A 12945-nucleotide genomic window follows, 5' to 3' on the forward strand; every position below is an offset into this window, starting at 1 on the left:
ATTAACATTCAGAAGTCAGTTGCATTTCTGTATACCAGCAATGAAACATTAGTAAAGGAATACAAAAATACGATACCTTTTAAAATTGTACCTCACAAAATCAAATACCTCGGAATACACCTGACCAAGGAGGTCAAGGACCTATATGCCGAGAACTATAAAACTTTAATCAAAGAAATCAAAGAAGATGTAAAGAAATGGAAAGATATTCCATGTTCCTGGATTGGGAAAATCAATATTGTAAAAATGGCCATACTACCCAAAGCAATCTACAGATTCAATGCAATCCCTATCAAATTACCCATGACATTGTTCACAGAACTAGAACAAACAATCCAAACATTTATATGGAACAACAAAAGACCCAGAATCGCCAAAGCAATCCTGAGAAACAAAAACCAAGCAGGAGGCATAACTCTCCCAGACTTCAAGAAATACTACAAAGCCACAGTCATCAAAACAGTGTGGTACTGGTACCAAAACAGACAGACAGACCAATGGAACAGAATAGAGAACCCGGAAATAAACCCTGACACCTATGGTCAATTAATCTTTGACAAGGGAGGCAGGAATATAAAATGGGAAAAAGGAAGTCTATTCAGCAAGCATTGCTGGGAAACCTGGACAGCTGCATACAAAGCAATGAAATTAGAACACACCCTCACACCATGCACAAAAATAAACTCCAAATGGCTGAAAGACTTAAATATATGACAGGACACCATCAAACTCCTAGAAGAAAACATAGGCAAAACTCTCTCTGACATCAACATCATGAATATTTTCTCAGGTCAGTCTCTCAAAGCAACAGAAATAAGAGCAAAAATAAACCCATGGGACCTCATCAAACTGAAAAGCTTTCGCACAGCAAAGGAAATCAAAAAGAAAACAAAAAGACAACTTACAGAATGGGAGAAAATAGTTTCAAATGATGCAACCGACAAGGGCTTAATCTCTAGAATATATAAGAAACTTATATAACTTGACAGCAAAAAAACCAATCAATCAATGGAAAAAATGGGCAAAAGACCTGAATAGACATTTCTCCAAAGAAGATATACAGATAGCCAACAAACACATGAAAAAATGCTCAACATCACTGATTATAAGAGAAATGCAAATCAAAACTACCATGAGATACCACCTCACACCAGTCAGAATGGCCATCATTAATAAATCTACAAATAACAAGTGCTGGAGGGGCTGGGGAGAAAAGGGAACCCTCCTGCACTGCTGGTGGGAATGGAAACTGGTACAGCCACTATGGAGAACAGTTTGGAGATACCTTAGAAATCTATACATAGAAATTCCATATGACCCCGCAATCCCACTCTTGGGCATATATTCGGACAAAACTCTGCTTAGAAGAGACACATGCACCCGCGTGTTCATTGCAGCACTATTCACAATAGCCAAGACATGGAAACAACCCAAATGTCCATCGACAGATGATTGGATTCGGAAGATGTGGTATCTATACACAATGGAATACTACTCAGCCATAAAAAAGAATGACATAATGCCATTTGCAGCAACATGGATGGAACTAGAGAATCTCATCCTGAGTGAAATGAGCCAGAAAGACAAAGACAAATACCATATGATATCACTTATAACTGGAATCTAATATCCAGCACAAATGAACATCTCCTCAGAAAAGAAAATCATGGACTTGGAGAAGAGACTTGTGGCTGCCTGATGGGAGGGGGAGGGAGTGGGAGGGATTGGGAGCTTGGGCTTATCAGACACAACTTAGAATAGATTTACAAGGAGATCCTGCTGAATAGCATTGAGAACTATGTCTAGACACTCATGTTGCAACAGAACAAAGGGTGGGGAAAAAAATGTAATTGTAATGTATGCATGTAAGGATAACTTGATCCCCTTGCTGTACAGTGGGAAAGTAAAAAAAAAATTTAAAAAAATTAAAAATAAAAAAAATTAAACCTGGCCCCCTTGCTGTACAGTGGGAAAATTAAAAAAATGAAAAAAAATAAAAAAATTAAAAAAAAGATGTGGTACACAATGGAATACTACCCAACCATAAAAAAGAACAAAAGAATGCCATTTGCAGCAACATGGATGAATCTACAAACTCTCATACCAAGTAAGTAAAAAAGAGAAAGACAAATACCCTATGATATCACATATCTGGAATCTAATATATGGCACAAATGAACCCATCTACAGAAGAAAAAAACAAACAAACTCATGGACATGGAAAACAGACTTGTGGTTGCCAAGGGGCAGGGTGAGGGCGTGGGATGGACTGGGAGTTTGGGGTTAGTAGATGCAAACTATTGCATCTGGAGTGGATAAGAACGAGATGCTGCTGTATAGCACAGAGAACTATATCTAATCACTTGTGATGGAACATGATGGAGGATAATGCGAGAAAAAGAATGTGTGTGTATATATATATATGTGTGTGTGTGTATGTATGTGACTGGGTCACTTTGCTGTACAGCAGAAATTTACAGAACATTATAAATCAACTATGATAAAAAGTTTTAATAAAATAAAAATAAAATTTAATTCACTATAAACTGATATTTTTAAAAAAAGAAATAAAGTGATTGCCAGGCTAACTTGAGGACTGTTCCATTACTGCATGTGCAAAAACAGACAAAATCTTGTGCTCCTTTAAGGGTGCTATGCCTCTTAGCTCTTTGTCATCCCCACCTTGGCAGCCCCCATTAAACTGCTTAAAAGGTGTGGCTCATGTAATACTTATATCTAGGACTATTTCCTAATAAGCCAAACATCCCTGTTCAGTATCTCATCCTTCCTCTGGACTCCACCTCCCCGGCTGAAACCTCTCTAGCCATGTTCTTATCAAAACACTTCAGTATGAAACATCTTCTTGGCACTCCTGGCTTTGGCATTGGCCCTCATCCCAGCTACATTTTTCTCACTTCTCTCTGCCTGGGCATATTCACAACACTCAAGGCAGAATTTCTTTACTCTCATGAGCTGCTCCATCTGTTTGGTCCCAATTGGATCTCAAATCTAGACAGCCTTATTTGCAATTATAGAAAAATATTCTTAAAGTTTTATGGACCCAAAGAACATAGCTAAAGTGAAAACACACAAACACAGACACATAAGAGAAACCATCAGTGTCATTCAGTTAGTTTCACTTTTCTTTCTTTGCTGAATATTCTAACTTTACTCTAAGTGTCCTTCTCCTAAGTATTCATCAAGGATCTATATATTCGTGGCTAATGCTAGCTGGTGCATAAGAAGCCAAAATAGATAAAATCTTGAACCTCTTAAGATCTTACTAGATTGTCAACATCTAGGGGAACTAACCTCAAAGAATATCAGACGCAGACATGCATTCATGCAAAACATACAACCCTGTGCTCTTTTTTTTTTTTAATTGAAACACTGTCAGCCAGTTTGATTAGCCAAGTATGAGAAGAGATCACTAAGAAGAGAGCCAAAGAGTTACTGTCCATTTACTTCCTTTAGAGAGATAAAAGAGCTGCCACAAGATCTCAGAAACACAGATATTAATCAATAAAGCATTTGCAGGATGGGTCAGCCACATGGCAAGCTCAGTTAGTGTTCTGGAGAAAGGAATAGAGACCATGATGGAAGCAAGTTCATCTGGAGAAGGGAACCCAGATGAAAAGATCAACTTTCCTCTCACTGAGTTAAGAAAGGATTCCTAGAGAAGACCCCCAGGGCGGCACTTTCCTACCTTTGTTCCCATCACATCCTTCCCCCATTCAAGGATCTATGGGAGCTTCTTTCCCATGAGCTAGAAATGTGTCTCCACAGCCCCACTCCCAAGGTATCAAGCTTCACCTCTTGCTCCATCCTATGGAGGCCCCCCACTTCCAGCCAGGAAATTCTCTCCCAAGTTAGCCTTGCTCATTTTCACTCTTTAAAGTCAAGTGCTATACAGCAGGATCTCACAGAGAAACATATCCAGTCACTTGTGATGGAACATGATGGAGGATAATGTGAGAAAAAGAATGTGTATGTGTGTATGCGTGCGTGACAGAGAGAGACTGGATCGCTTTGCTGTACAGTAGAAATTGAGAGAACACTGTAAATCAACTAAACTGGAAAAAAGAAAAATCATTAACAAAATAAATTGAAAAAAAAATAGAGTCAAGCGGACCTGAATTTTATTATCAATTTCAATATGTACTCTTTGTGTGACTCCCTCAGTCTTAAGTTCCGTCTCTAAATAAAGACATAAAACCTCCTACCACATTGTAAATGAATAGAGAAGATTAAATTTTTAAAGATACGCAGTAAAACAGGAGCTCCCATTGTGGCTGTGGAAACAAATCTGACTAGTACACATGAGGACACAGGTTCGAGCCCTGGCCTCGCTCAGTAGGTTAAGGATCCGGCGTTGCCGTGAGCTGTGGTGCAGGTCCCAGACATGGCTCAGATCTGGCGTTGCTGTGGCTGGTGTAAGCCGGAAGCTACAGCTGTGATTCAACCCCTAGCCTGGGAACCTCCATATGCCATGGGTGCAGCCCTAAAGAAAAAAAAAAAAAAAAAGATACAGAGGAAAGGACTTTACATAGTACCTGGCACATGTGATTGTCCAAAAATGATTACTTTCTTTACCCACTTGGCTTTTCCATTCACAAGTCTTTTCAGCCGCCTTCCAGCCTGGAATGACCACTTTCCACCATCTGCTCTTACAGGCAGCTATACTCTTGTGGAAGAAACTTGCCCTGGCACAGCCTATCCCGTCCCCCTTCTGGTTTCCACATATTTTGTATCATCCACGGTCTGGACCAACTACAAACGTGTGTCCTTTATTTCTCAATACTTTCTTCATCACTCCTTCCCTTCAGCCTTCATCCTGGAACCCAGGAATGTACCCATGGCAAATTCTCAATAACTGTGTGGTTGGTTTTAGTTGGTAGGGGGAGGAAGAACTGGTGACAATGTTGCAGGGTGGTAACAACTACCTGTTAGACTGACTAAAAAGGAAGGATTCAGGCATTTTAATAAATAATCCACACTTGGGTAGTCATTAGTGCTGCTTGCCCAAACAACCCAAGAGTAAGTAAAATATCTCTTTTGCTGAATTACAAGAGTAAAGAACTATTAGGATAATTGTCCCATAACAAATGCCAGAAATAAGTGGCTCTCCTGACTTCTATAGATACTTTGCAAAGTATATATTCTAGCCATGCAAAAAAAAAAAAAAAAAGTATTAATATTGCTCAGAGTTTACTAATCCATGAATCCCTGGGAAGAAAGCCCTAGTTTTATCCTATAATGGCAACTGGCCACTTTTTCTGTAGGCATAAAAGAAATTCAATTTCCCTGGACACTTTCTTCCTCTGCTACCAGTTAGCTCCAGGGACTGGTAAACTCCTAAAGGAAAACCATAAAAAACCATAATCCAGAGAAAACAAAACCCAGCTAGTTAAACTATCACCAATAAGAAGCATAAACAGGAACAATTTTCAATTGCTTGGAATCAAAAACTCAATTTTAAAAGGCTTCAAAACAAGAGTTTACTGTTTCCCGAACATCTGCAGTTGGAAAACACACACACACAAAAAAAAAAAACAGTTCTGGAAAGTGCTGTGGTTTACTTCATAGTGAGTGATTTCCAGGTGTGAAGGAGAAGACTGGGACAGAATTTAAAAAATGAAATGAGCATGAACCAAGGGTTTTTAGGGCCATATTTATACTCACCTTATTGGTTGGTAACATGCGGCAGTATGTGCTACTCGTTTGAGAAAAGCCTCATCCTGGGGACAATTTCAGGCAAATTTCCCTCTGATAAGCTCCTTGCAGACTTCTAGTTCAGTGACCCTTGGGGGAAGGGCTTGGCTTAATATTATTTGCCACTGTCCTATCTGAAGCAACAGCCAGAGTAAGTGTCTTTGATGGTGAGTGCCATAGCTTTAGGAGCAAAACTGCCAGGCAGCTGTGTATGCTCTCCAGACTGTGGAACAAGTAATAAAAAGAAAAAAGAAAGAAGAGAATTGCCAACTCCTTGCAACATGGAGCCATAACGTCAAGAGCCAAGCTAGTCATTTTTCCACCCAGCCAACCCCCAAGCTGGCGTCTGACATCAGTGTGGAGAATGACATCAGGGGGTCTCCAATCACCTGCTGGACTGACAGGCTTGCTCGAGAAATGCCAGAGAAGCCAGAGACCCAAGAAAAGAGGGAGAACTAATATTGTTCAAAAGGTCCTCACTTTTTATTAAATAGACTACTATTTCAATCAAATGAAATAAAGCCAGCTGCAGAACAAGATGCAAAAAAGAAAGAAAGAAAAGAAAAGAAACTCATTTTGGAGTTTGGATTTCAGAAGGGAAAAGTAAGACTGGCAAATTTAGGTTTAGGTGTATCCACTCAACTCTCCAATTTGCAAGCAAAACAAGCTGACTTTGGCTGGTATTACGATCAAAATGTTTGCACCCCTCTAAAATCCACATGGCGAAGTTCTAACCCTCGAAGTGGCTGTATATGACATAAGGAAGTAATTAAGGTCAAGAGGTCATACGAGTAGAACCCTCATCTAAAAGGGTTAGGGTTCTTATAAGAAGAGACACCGGACATCAAGCCCTCTCTCTTCCTGCATGCATGTACATTTTAAAGACCATGTGAGGCCAAAGCAATTCTATGCAAGACAGGAGGAAAATCATCACCAGAAACCAAATGCTGGCCTTGCCCAGTGGGTTAAGGATCCAGCATTGCTGTGAGCTGCAATGTAGGTCACAGACACGGCTCAGATCTGGCATTGCTGTGGCTAAGGCATAGTTCGGCAACTGTAACTCCAATTCGACCCCTACTCTGGGAACCTCCATATGTCATGGATGTGGTCCTAAAAAGCCAAAAAAAAAAAAGAAAGAAAGAAAAGAAAAGAAACCAAACCCTGCCAGAACCTTGATCTTGAACTCACAGCCTCCAGAACTATGAGAAATAAATTTCTGTTGGTTAAGCCATGCAATCTGTGGTACTTTGCTGTGACAGCCCAAGTAGACCAGGACAATGGCTTAACACCAGTCAAAGGAAATGAAAGGCTCACAGAACAGAGTAGAGGTTGAAGAACCAGACTGGAAACAGTCAAGATCCAGGTCAGCTCCAGAGAAAGGAATCAGGAACTGAGCAGTGATCAGGGCACCACTGCTGCAGCAAGGAAATGCCTACTGTTTCTCTCATTTTTCTATCACTTGCTCAAAATTCCAGGAGGAGGTATCTGATTATCTAAGCCTAGGCCATGTGTTATCCTGGCTATGCCAGGACAGGGAGAAAAGGAATCCTCTCCTTTACACTTCTACCACAGTCTGCTAACACGTGGTTTCCCCAAGACATCAACAGTGGGGCAATGCTTCAACTCAAAAGGAAATTGGGATGTTTCTTGGAAGGGAGAACAGACACTGGGTTAAGTAAAAATAAATTAATAAATAAATTTTCTTTTCTTTTTTTTTTTTTTTTTTGTTTTGGTTGCCTCATGGCATATGGAGCTCCCTGGCTAGGGATCAGATCCCAGCCACAGTCTCGACCAAAGCCTCAGCTGTAGCAACACTGGATCCTTAACCCACTGTGCCGGGCCAGGGACCAAACCCATGTCCCAGTGCTTCCAAGACACCACCAATTTTGTGGCACCACAGTAGGAGCCCCTAAGTCAAAAAATTTTAATATCCACTGCATTAAATATTATTACAACTTTCTGGTAGGCTCATTATTCTCCTGGTATGCACACCACAGGTCATGAGGTGGATTTCTATGGCTGTAGATTCAAAAATAGGGAATCCAGACAAGTATCTGCCCACAAGTAGAGCTGCAAGGTGGTACTTCTCTGAGCTCTAGGCCTATACACTCCCTGTCCCTGCAGCTAACTTTGTGAGTCAGGACTGCATGGTACATGGAGGTCCTTGATCAAAATGTTGAAGCTTAGAGAGTTTCCACTGTTGCGCAGCAGAAATGAATCTGACTAGCATCCATGAGGATGTGGGTCCGATCCCTGGCCTCGCTCAATGGGTTAAGGATCCGGCGTTGCCATGAGCTGTAGTGTAGGTCACAGATGCAGCTCAGATCCTGTATTGCTGTGGCTGTGGTGTAGGCCAGCAGCTATAGCTCCAATTCAACCCCTGGCCTGAGAGGTTCCATATGCTGTGGGTGCAGAAATAAAAAGCAAAAAAAAAAAGTTGAAGCTTAAGAGAAATATTATTGGCTATTATATAGTATCATCATGCACTTCGGTTCCATGGTTCTAGTACATCTAAATACTTTTTGGCTGCCTAATTATGTTTATTGAACACCACTATGTATCACAGTATTTGCTGTGCATTTTCTCTATGCTGGCTTATCTTCCCTCCACTTAAAGATAGAGACAGAAAAAGACAGAGACAGGGTACAGAGATAGGGTGAATAAAGAGGTCTGTAGCTGGACAGAGACACCAAGAGAGGCACAAAGAAATGGAAGGTGACATAGAAAAAAGATGGACAAAAGCTTGAGAAAAAAGATGAAGAGAGAATAATTGGGAGGTTTCATGTGGTGGAGCAGGTTAAGGTTCCAGTGTTTTCACTGCTGCCGCTTGGGTCGGTGCTGTGGTGCGGGTTCACGCCCCTGGCCTGTGAATTTCCACATGCCACATGTGTAACCAAAAAAGAAAAAAAGAGATTGGATACCTGGAAGAGAACAAAAGTGGCTGAGATGAATGCCATAAAAAAACTCACCAAAAATGTTATGAAGGCGTAAATGCTTCCAGAAAACAAGGAGGTCTCTAGATGAAATTTCTCAAGCATTCGGTTCTGAGTCTCAGAGTCAGAGAATGACTTGGGCTGCTGCTTCCTCAGGTCTCCTCCACCCTCTCTGCAGCCCCCAAGGCCACTTAGCCAAGGGAATGGTAGAGTGGAGGAGTCAGAGGCCAGGGCTGGAGTTCCCATTGTAGCTCAGCAGGTTAAGGACCCAACATTGTCTCTGTGAGGATGTGGGTTCATCCCTGGCCTGGCTCAGTGGGTTAAGGATCTGGTGTTGCCGTAAACTGCAGTCTACTGTGTGTACAGCTGCAGCTCTGATTCAACCCCTGGCCTGGGAATTTCCATGTGCCACAGGTATGGCCTTAAAAAGAAGAGGGGAAAAAAAAAAAAAAAGCCCAGGGCTTTGCTAAGTAATGCCTCCCATTGGACAGCAAAACTATAATGGCCATAGCTTGATTTTCTGCAGGAATAGCATACGAACAGACCAACCAGACTGGAGTGTCAGGTGTTGATATTCTGCTGAGCGAGCTCCTAAGAAACATTTGTTTCAGGGAATTTCTCCTAGGCTCTTTGGGTTGCTTTTAGGATCTTTCTGCCCAAGATCATAGCGTATTTATTCTCTGAAATAGTCAAAGAAGTCAGAAGGTTAACCGTGGGAAAGAGAGAGGTAATAAAGTAGCAGCTATGCACTTCCTATCCTCTACAGCCTTGGAAAACAAGGTGGTACAAACTACATAAATACAAAACAAACCTGTGCATAAATAAGCAACACAGGGATAAGTGGGAAGTTAGTATGAACTAAGTGAACCAATCCAATGGAGGTGGAAAAGCCCTGGATGAAGATCTGAAATCTCCCACTTGACCTTAGGGAGGGAATGACTCTTCTGGACCTTAATTTCCTCATCTAGTCAAGGATGCCTAGATTAAATGACCTACAAGGTGACTTCCAGCTCACAGAGGATGGCATTCAATGTTCTTGATGTATGTATTTGTGTTTATTTGATATATAAGAGGTACAGGAGTGCATGGCTCACCGGGACAGGAGGCAGCAGAGGCAGAAGTGAACACAGGTTTCACCCACGAGTCTTCTTCCATGAGTCCCCACTGCCTCACGGGTCTTACTTCGCTTCTGGGGAGCACCAAAGACACCCGGCCCAGGGAATTTCAGGGAGATCAAAGAAGCAGAGGCTGAAGTAGGAGGGGAAACAAGACAGGCTCCACATTTGTAAATGACTATGCCTGAGGTTCACAAAAGTCTCTCTCTGAAAAGTTAAAAGAGTGTTATATTGAAAGTATGTTAGTCAAATACTTTACATTTGGGGGAAGGAGAGAAGCTACTCTATCCTTTCCCCTAAGATCTTTAATGAAAATGGTAGTAATTCTCGGAGTTCCCTTTGTGGCTCAGCGGTAACAAACCTGACTAGTATGCATGAGGATGTGGGTTTGATCTCTGGCCTCGCTCAGTGGGTCAAGGATCCGGCATTGCCGTGAGCTGTGGTGTAGGTCGCAGATTCAGTTCGGATCCTGCATTGCTGTGGCTGTGGCATAGGCCGGCAGCTACAGCTCCGATTTGACCCCTAGTCTGGGAACTTCCATATGCCACACATGCAGACCTAAAAAAAACAAAAAAACAAAACAAACAAAAAAACACATTAAAGAAAATAGTAGTAATTCTCAACATTTGTTGAGCAATTACTATGGCCAATCATTGCTCCAAGTTCTGATATGTTAGCTCACTTAATTCTTAAAACAATCCTATATTGTAAACACATTATTCTGCCAGTTTCATAGATGAGGAAACTAAGATACTGAGAGTTTAAGCAACTTTCCCACAATCACATAGCTGAGGGATGGAGAGACAGCAAGATCAAATTGGTCCAGGATCTTCTTTCTAGCATATCCAAGATGCTTTTGCCTCTCCTAAAAATATTCTCAAAGTTCTCCATGTCCTTTCAAAATCCATGTACCTTTATAACACCGTTTCCATCACTATGGCTTCTTTTGAGATCTTTAAGAATGATTTATTTCAAATAGTGAATGCTAGAACATCATTTTGTCAGATACCCTTAATAGTGTTCACTCTGCCCAAAGAACCACCTCTGAGGGAATAAGAAGAAGGGAAAGGGTTGTTTCTTAACTACATATATAATTTATTTATATATATATGTAATGTCAATACTCTTCTAGGTGCTTACAATCCTTTTATCAAAGAACTCCGTTTTAAAAAATAAGATTTGGGGGACCTAATAGTCTTTTCTCCAAAGAAAACATATGGGTAGCCAGTAGGCACATGAAAAGACCTAAATAGACCTTTCTCCAAAGAAAACATTTGGGCAGCCAGTAAGCACATGAAAAGATGCTCAACAATCCCAATTATTAGAGAAATGCAAATCAAAACCACAGTGAGGCACTACTTTACACTGGTCAGAATGGCCATCATTAATAAGTCTACAAATAATATGCTAGAGATGGTGTGGAGAGAAGGGAACCCTCCTACACTGCTGGGAGGAATGTAAATTGGTACAACCGCTATGGAAAACAGTATGGAAGTTCCTTAGAAAACTAAAAATAAAACTACCATAGGATTCAGCAACCCCATTCTTGGGTGTATATCTGGACAAAACTGTAAAAGATGCATACACTACTATGTTCATAGCAGCGCTATTCACAATAGCAAAGACATGGAAACAATCTAAATTTCCATCAACAGATGAATGGATTAAGAAGATATGGTACATGGATACAATGGAATACTACTCAGCCATAAAAAGAATAAAATAATGAAATCTGCAGCAACATGGATGCAACTAGAGATTCTCATACTAAATGAACTAAGTCAAAAAGAGAAAGACAAATACCATATGATATCACTTACATGAGGAATCTAAAATATGACACAAATGAACCTATCTATAAAACAGAAACAGATTCACAGACATAGAAAACAGATTTGTGGTTGCCAAGGGAGAGCAAGAGGGAGTGGAATGGACTGGGAGTTTGGGGTTAGTAGATGCAAACTATTATATTTAGAATGAATAAACAATAAGGTCGTACGGTATAGCATGGGGAACTAAACCATATCCAATCTCCTGGGATAGACCATGATGGAAAATAATACAAAAAAAGAGAATGTGTGTATGTATGTGTGTGTGTGTGTGTGTGTGTGTGTGTGTGTGTGTGTGTGTATGACTGGGTCACTTTGCTGTACAACAGAAATTGGCACAACACTGTAAATCAACTATACTTTAATAAAAAATAAATTTAAATAATAAAAAAAATCAAGATTTTTCACTCTCCTCAGAGAAAGTTACTCTCTTCTCTATTCATAAGGATTTGATGGGGTACGTATGGATTATTATCCTTTATCAGCCACAAATGGATACCAGTCCTGCACTTGCCAAAGGTCAGGATGCATAACTGGATAGGTATCGGGCCAAAACATACTTGATTTGCTTCTTCAAAATTATTGTAACCATTCTAAGACACTTCTCGAATTAGACACAGTTAATCTAATAAGCCATTTGACTAGCTGTGTCTCTTCAACAATAGCATGTTCTCCTTGTTATACAGAGATGACTTCATCAACACAAAATTAGTAACCATTGTGAACCAGATTTTCAATGGGAATGAGGAGATTCTCACTGAGATGAGAATCAGTATCCTCTGCGATGAGTAGCAGTTATCTCTTTCTGGCAATCCATTAATAGCCTCTGAGGAGATCAGGCTATTATCCTTGGCCTTGTCAGTTCCCTGCTTTTAAATGCAGAGGCTGATGGGTCAGTCAATGACCTTTCAGAGCAGATTCATTCTCCTGCTACCTATCTTTTGTCTTTGCAAACTCATTTCAATCAAAAGACTTCAGAAATCCCTGCACTGTGACAAAGCATTCCTTGGATAGGATGGCTTCCAACAGATATCAGACAGTGCAGAAAACAAGCATTTTAATTCCCACTTTGAAAACCCACAAAGTTTCCCAGATATTTGCAGGGGGAAAAAAATGTGTCTAAGCATCTCTTAAAATCCCAAATGGTATTAAAGGCCAGAGAGACAGAATATTTGAACCATCAAGCTTTGTTACTGCTATCTTTATGAACTCAGGAAACCCTGAATAAATTTTGAAGCTATAACTCTGTTTTGCCTGCTACATACATGCACACACACACACCCCTTGCACTTCCTATTCCCTCTTACGACTTATGTTAAATTCAGACACAAACTCTGAGACAGTAAACCTTAGAGG

This window comes from Sus scrofa, chromosome 4 (assembly GCF_000003025.6).
Source record: "Sus scrofa isolate TJ Tabasco breed Duroc chromosome 4, Sscrofa11.1, whole genome shotgun sequence".
NCBI lineage: Eukaryota > Metazoa > Chordata > Mammalia > Artiodactyla > Suidae > Sus > Sus scrofa.